The sequence below is a fragment of the Cynocephalus volans genome, chromosome 6 (genome assembly GCF_027409185.1).
Source record: "Cynocephalus volans isolate mCynVol1 chromosome 6, mCynVol1.pri, whole genome shotgun sequence".
Classification (NCBI taxonomy): domain Eukaryota; kingdom Metazoa; phylum Chordata; class Mammalia; order Dermoptera; family Cynocephalidae; genus Cynocephalus; species Cynocephalus volans.
This window is the reverse complement of record NC_084465.1, coordinates 41,021,602-41,029,363: the sequence shown is the minus strand read 5'-3', so window position 1 is coordinate 41,029,363 and position 7,762 is coordinate 41,021,602. Positions and strand designations below refer to the sequence as shown.

General features: G+C 31.6%; 1 protein-coding gene across 1 annotated transcript in view; it reads left to right on the top strand.

Moving 5' to 3' along the window:
- The window catches only part of FOXP2 (forkhead box P2), a 256,065-nt gene that overhangs the window by 16,520 nt on the left and 231,783 nt on the right, over positions 1 to 7,762 (top strand). The window lies entirely within an intron of this gene.

The following is a 7,762-nucleotide window of genomic DNA, read 5'->3' as shown; positions in this document are numbered from 1 at the left end:
TACCACATGATGACACTAAAGATATATGATATGACTGACAGTGTAGTTGATGTGCGTTGTCTTCCCTAGACAAAACAGATGGTATTGTTCTATTATCATCCACAGTTATTTTAATGTACTGTGTCCATCTGTGTTAAGATATATTACATGGTTTCATGGAATTTACAGTTCACTCCTGCAGTAACTCGATTTCACTGTTTGGTCTCTAGAGATTTTGCAAAATGTCAAGCTGTAGCTTGAAAAAGAAAAGTGAAATCTACTGGAAACTAATACTTATGACCATTTCATGCCTGATCTGCTTTGTGGTGTTGTTTAGAAGCTAGGGTGACGTTTATAAAACAACAGGTAAAAGAAAAGATTGTTTAATGCATATGAAAAAAAGCAACTGCTCTTGCTGAGCATTTGTATTGTATTTCATTTCAATAAATTTAGTTAAAAAATATATATCTAGTTCATGTTAGAAAGTGAAATGTTTACATTTTTTCTGGTGATCTGTTAATCCACAAAGTAAAATGTCTCTTTCATTTCATATCAAATAAATACAATTTATTTAAACTCTTGCTAATAGATACTTACCTGCCAAAAATCTAACCTTTATCATGGTCTTTTTTAAAAGGATATGATTTGTTTTCTCAAAATTAATTGAAAAATTATTTAGGCAATTTCTCCAAAGGCACATCACATGAAACTATTAATGTTGTGAGTATTTCCATTTCTCAAATATACTATCATTTAAAACATTTATTAACTTCTGCAGATGGCCATATTTAGTATTAGTTTATATTTATGAAAGTCTTGGAAAATGGTATAATGAAGAAGTAACTTGTTCTCTAGGTGTAAGTGTGCCTTAGAAAATTCTTTATTATAATATTTTAACTAACTAAAGCAGCTAACATAAGAAATATATACATACTTTGACTATGGATATATATGTATATGAGATACAAGTCAGTTGGCCAAAATTAAAGGCAAATAGATTTCCTAGTACTAAAACTATTTGATTAAAATTTAAGTGATGATTCCTAATTTAGAGATTAGGTTATATAAATGTTAGTGATTAATGTTTATAAAATAGCTCAGAAATTAGTAATCGGGAGCTAAATGGGTAGAAGTTGATCAGATAAACGTAGGAGTGGAGAGGGCACTTCTTTACTCTGGCATATAATAAACATGTACCTAAGCAGTGGCCAATAATAACAAAATACAGACTAATCATTTTGATTAGTTTTAGTTTATCTTTTTATATTCTATACTCTTGTAACAGGAATTGATACAATAGTAGGGTAGCTTCCATAAATGGCTCTTATATTTAGAATGATATTTGGAAGAAAACTGGTTTTATGAAAACATGCTCATTCTTTACTTGCATTGCAATGTCGTACGATCAGTCTTCAATTTATTAACATTTTCGATTCAAGATTTATCTCATATGGTATTCATTATTAGTGGACTGAGGTATTTTATTGTGGTTGTTTGTTGGTATTTATTGACATGCTATATCATTATTAGAAGTGGTTTGTGTGTGATACGTCTCTTTATTTTCATTCAGTTTTCCTAAAACTTGCATTCATATGAGATGCACAATATGGCACGAAAATATACCTTTGTAGCTTTTAAGAGAGTTTGTATTATTTGGGCATCAAGTGTTCCTCAATTCTACCAACTGCACACATAGGAGATGGCTTAGATGGTCTTTACATTTTTTTAATAGTTTGCTATTATCATAGGAACTTTACTTCTCTTCTTTTGTTAAGAAACCACATCTGCAACAACTGACTGCAATTCTTCCATAAAGTCATTCAGCCAATCATCTTGTGTAATATGGGAATAAGAGTAAACCCCTAACAAGACTGTTGTGAGGGTTAAATGAATTTTAATAGATTAGAAGAGTTTCACATATGCGGTAAGTGCTCAATAAAAATTAGCTGTAAGAATTATCACTATTATTACCAAGCATAAAAGTCCTTTTCCTTACATAGTCCTTGCATAGTCAAATGTGCTAGTATCCCAGACAAATTGCATGAAAGAAGAGAAAGAGAACCCTATTGTCCCACTCTCATGTCTCTATAGTATAGCAAAGCACATGTCTGATTGACACTTCACTAGTCTATAGATGGTCAGGTCAGTTCTGTAGTCACTAACCATGGGTGGTTATTGAACACCTGCAAGTGGCTATTATGAATTGAGATGTGTTGCAAGTGTAAAACACACACTGGATTTCAAAGACTTAGTGCAAAGGGAGAATGTAAAATATCTCACTAAATTTTATAACTGATGACATGTTAAAATAATACTTTAATATGTTGAGTTAAATGAAATATATTATTAAAACCAATTTCAATTGTTTCTTTATATCTTTTTAAATGTGGCTGCTACAGCATTTAAAATTACATATGTGGCTTGCATTATATTTCTGTTGGACATCACCAGTCTACAGTCTATAAGACTGGGTTTAAAGTTTAAAGCTATATATTGTAGCTTTATTTGGGCCTAGAATTAATTCTCTTTTCCTAGCTATGTATGGCTCTACCAGAAATTTTATATACAACCCTCAACTAAGCCTCTGAAATGGCCCCAAATTAGAATGTTTTGTTGACACTTCTGTTCTGCATGCCCCCCGTAAAGCAAAAGGAGAGCCTCTTGGAAAACACTGATACATGTCACCCATCAGGTGCTAGTGCTGTGTTTAGTCATGGGGAATGTTAGGAAGTGTCATGAGTTTTTGAACTGTGATATTCATGGATCTATCTGCTCAAGTCAGAGAGAAGGGAAAACTCATATGCCTATAATTAAATCATGTCCTATGGAAATATTAAGGTTGTGAAATAAAAATAAATTCATTACCACAGCTAGTTTTGAAACAGAGAAAAAGGAAAAAGAAGTGAATATATGAACATTTTCTTGGTCCAGATAACATCACTGTGTCGAATGTTTTCCACTCATATCATTTAATCATTTCAAAGAAAAATTTGCTGTAGTATAATTTAGGATTTAAAACCTGTGCACACAGAAACTAATTCTCTTGAAGATATATCTAGAATAAAAACAAATTTAGATCTTGGTTTTCCATAGTTAATCCAGATTCTTTATGCCCCTCTATTTAGCATAACTCTGACCTCAGAGCTCAATGTAAAATATAATACTTTACCACCAAACGAACACCCCTTGTAGCCTAATCAACTGCTACCCACTTACTTCATGAGTGTTAGAGTACCAAAAGCTGTTTGACTTTAAAACACAAACACAGGAAATGTTCATGTGATCTGATGAGGCGATGTTGTTTGATTTCCCCTTTTAAGGTGAAAATAGTTGGAGAAATCTAAGACATATGAATGTGTAATTATTTCAATGAAATTAATACTTTAAAAAAGACAAAATATTAATTTAGTCTATTATGTGTGAGCTCATATAGAGATCTATACTCTTGTATTAAATTCTTCTAATTTCAACATGCCCTTGGAAAAGTAAATGTTTTTCTGGACCTCAGTCTTTTCACATGGAAAATGAATGGGTTGGATTGAAAAATCACTCCTACCTCAGAAATTCTAAAATTTCATCATTCCATTATGTTGGATATGCTATTGTTATAGTATTTCAGTCTCATCGTGTGAACTTAGGCATGTTAACATAACCTTCCTGAGCCTCAGTTTTATATCTGTAAAGCAGCTAAAGCTTTTCATATTTTTGGAATTTGAGCTGCATAAGAATAATCTTCCAATTCAGAAGACTCTGGTTGATTGATCATTAATTCCAATTATTTTTGAAGAAAAATACCATTATAATGATGTGATCATGGTATTCAAATTTAAATGTGATATTGTGGAAACAAAAAGCATCACTGTGTTAAACTATATATTATCTTAAAATATAATTTTTTAATAACTAGCTTTATAGTTTATTTTTGGTAAGACATGTCCAGTAAAGACGGTTACCTACATAATAAATAGATTCTCTCACCTCCAAAATTACCAGCATTATTAGAAACCTGTCTTCAAATAATTGTAATAAAAGAAACATATTCATATACCTTTTAACAGTTTATGAAATCATTTTTAATACACTAATCTAATATAATGTTTTGGTCAGTTTTGTGACGTAGGGAGCTATTATTATGATCTCCATTCTACAGATGAGAGTATTGAGAGGCTTAAGTGATATATATAGCTAGTAAGTCTTGAACTCAAGGTTTCCGACCCTAAACCTTATATTTTTTAAGACAGTACATTCACATCATTATTATTTCATAGACAATGTTCATAGTTACTTAAGTAATTAAGACATTTAATTATTTATGATGACTAGCGTTTTCTCAATAAAATTCCATCACTGTGATTAAAACATATTCCCCTTTTGGGGGTCAGGGGGCGCGATAGTATATAAATAAAGGCTTCAGGTTTCATTTCTATATAACCACCATTTTACCTATTTCTATTTTTGACCTCACATTATGGAAATTATTTGTTCCTGAAGTCCTTATTATATTATCACTAAGTGATTTGAGAAATTTATAGTTATTGGCATAATGTTAGATATCTTGTATGATGAGGTGTGTTCAGAGATCAAAAACTGACCTTTTTCAATGATCTATTTTTATAATATTCATAGAACAGTCTAAATTATTATATCTACGTAAACTTAGTTTTATTTAATATGACTTAAGTGATCTACTGTCTGCGATTTGGTAATATTGAATTTAGAAATCTTTGCTTATAATTTGAGATGTCTTTAAAAAGTTCATGGAAGAATTTGCATTATCTTTTAATACTGTTTTTCCACAAACTTTTTGAAGTACTCTCATATTTATTTAGTAACTTCACCATATACCATTTGTGGCTAATTTGTGGAGACTAAACTTAATCACCCACCATACACCCCATACTACCTGTGCTAAAAATAACACTAGTAATCACAATAATAATTTACTGAAATTTTCAATTGACGGAAGTGCTAAAAAAAGAGCTTTGACTGCCTGAAGTTCCCAAGATTGATGTGCTGAAACATCAGAATTTATTGAGATCATTAAATGACGTTTGTTCCCTTCACTAAGTTACTACTTCAAGACAGTATGGTACGAAATAATGATAGTGATATGAGTCTGATATGTGTATTAAACAATTCTAAGAAATGTTTTAGAAAAAAGCAGGAATAAAAGTACAATCAGTAGTAAAAAGAAAAAAAAGAAAGAAAAAAACCAATAATCGGATTAAAAAGTGGGCAAAAAGGAACTGAATAGACATTTTTCAAAAGAAGACATACAAATGGTCAACAGGTATATGAAAAAATGCTCAACATCACTAATCATCAGAGAAATGCAAATTAAAACAACGAGATATCATCTCACTCCAGTAAGAATGGCTATTTTCAAAAAGACAGAAAATAATAAATGCTGAAGAGGATGGTGAGAAAGGGGAACTCTTATACATTATTGGTGGGGATTGTAAATTAGTACATCCATTATGGAAAACATTATGGAGATTTCTCAAATACCGATAGAAACTACCGTATGATCCAACAATATTATTACTGAGTATGGATCCAAAGGAATGGAAATCGACATGTCAAAGTGATACCTACACTCCCATGTTTATCGGGGCTCTATTCACAATAGCCAAGATTCGGAACCAACCTAAATGTCCTTCAAAGTGTGACTAGATAAAGAAAATGTGGTATATATATATACAATGGAATAGTACTGGGTCACACAAAAGAAGAAAGTTCTGCCATTTGCAGCAATGTAAATGAGCTTAGAGAAAGTTATGTTAAGTGAAATAAGCCAGGAACAGAAAGAGAAATAGCACATGTTCTCTCACTCATATGTGGAGTTTAAAAAGTTGATCTCATGGAAGTTAAGAGTAGAATAGTAGTTACTAGACATTGGTGGGGAGAAGGGGGGAGAGAGGATGGGGAGAGGGTGGGTAATGAATACAAAATATTAGGAAGAATGGGATCAAGTGTTCTATAATAATGTGGGAGACCTTTAACAGCAAAGTACTGTGTGTCTTTGAATAGCTAATCATGATGATGTTGAATGTTCCTAACACAAAGAAATGACCAATGTTTGAGGTGATGGATAGCTAAGCACTCTTATATGATCATTGCACACAGTATGAATGTACCCAAATATCATATTGTACTCCATAAATATATACAATTATCATGGGCCAATTAGGAAAAATGAATTAAAAAGAGAGAAATAGAGAGTAAAATAAGGGGAATAATGGTAACCAGAGGCAGTGAAGGAGGTGGGGGGGAGGTGAGAAAAGGTTGATAGATCATAAAAAGTTACAAAGTTACAGTTAGGTAGGAAGAATAAGTTCTGGTGCTCTAGGGTGACAACAGACACAGAAAGAGAAATACTGCATATCTTCACTTATAACTGGGTACTAAGAAATATGGAAAGAAAGAAAGATAGATAATAAAAAAGAAAGAAAGAAAGAAAAGACCACAATAATACGCTGAGTTTTCAGAATAAGCCTGAAGATACTAGAGACAGGGTGGGGGTGAGGGGGATAGGGAGTGATTGGTTGGATAAGGGACATAAAGAATAATCACTACTTGTAATAATAAATAAATACAATAGCTAATAATTTTGCATTGTATATTTCAAGTTAGCCAGAAAAGAGGATCTTGAATATCATAACCATAAAGAAATGATTTATTTTTTAGGTGATAGATATGCTAACTGTTCTAATCAGATCATTATACATTATATGCATGTATTGAAACAACAAACTGTACACCATAAACATGAACAATGGGAAAAAAAGTAGTATCGTGGAATATTAAGTGACACCTTATTGCAAGAGAGAACTAACTTGAGAAGTAAAGAAAGAAGGGATGGAGGAAAAAAGGAAAGAAAGATGGAAGGGATGGAGAAATTTCTACTGTGATCTATAATAATCTCAGAAATTCTTAGAAAATTTAACCTTTTCTATTGAAATATAGAAATATAGAAAGTCAAGGCAAGATGCCCAGATTGGGGCAGATTATTGGCCAAAAATATAAACCATAATTTTATTAACCCTAACTCCAACCAATATTCTGATTTTTACCCATGTGTATATGAGCAATAAAACTAGTCAGTGTGATAGTTACAAGGATCAGCAAGTAAAGAAGTGGGAGGTGCACTCCTTTTTTCTTAGCTTGAGAATCACCAATAATTTTAAATAAATAATTACAGTTTTAAAGAAATTGGCTGCAATCAATTGACTCTTTTTACATGCATCACATTGGAGTACATTCTATCTAAATAAGCAATTTCCTTAAAATCTGTGATAACAGAAGATATAAAGAACACTTACAACTCACTATTAAGATAAATAACCCAATTTTAAAAATGACTAAAATATGTGAATAGACATCTTACCAAAAAGATATATGAATGGACAATAAGCACTTGAAAAGATGTTCAGCCCAGTAGTCATTAGGGAAATGTAAATTAAAACTATATTGAGATACTACTTCATGCTCACAAGAATGTCAAAAAAAGACAGACAATAACAAGTGTTGACAAGAATATGGAGAAACAGGGACCCTCATACAGTTTTAGTTGGAATGTAAAATGGTGCAACTACTTAAAATAGTTTTGCAGTTTTTCAAAAAGTTAAACATACATCTACTATGTGACCTAGTAATTATACTCCTATGCATCTACACAAGAGGAATGGAAACATATGTATACTCAAAGACATTTTTCAAGATATCTAAAGCAGCATTATTTATAATAGCCAAAAAGTAGAAATGCCACAAATGTCCATCAATT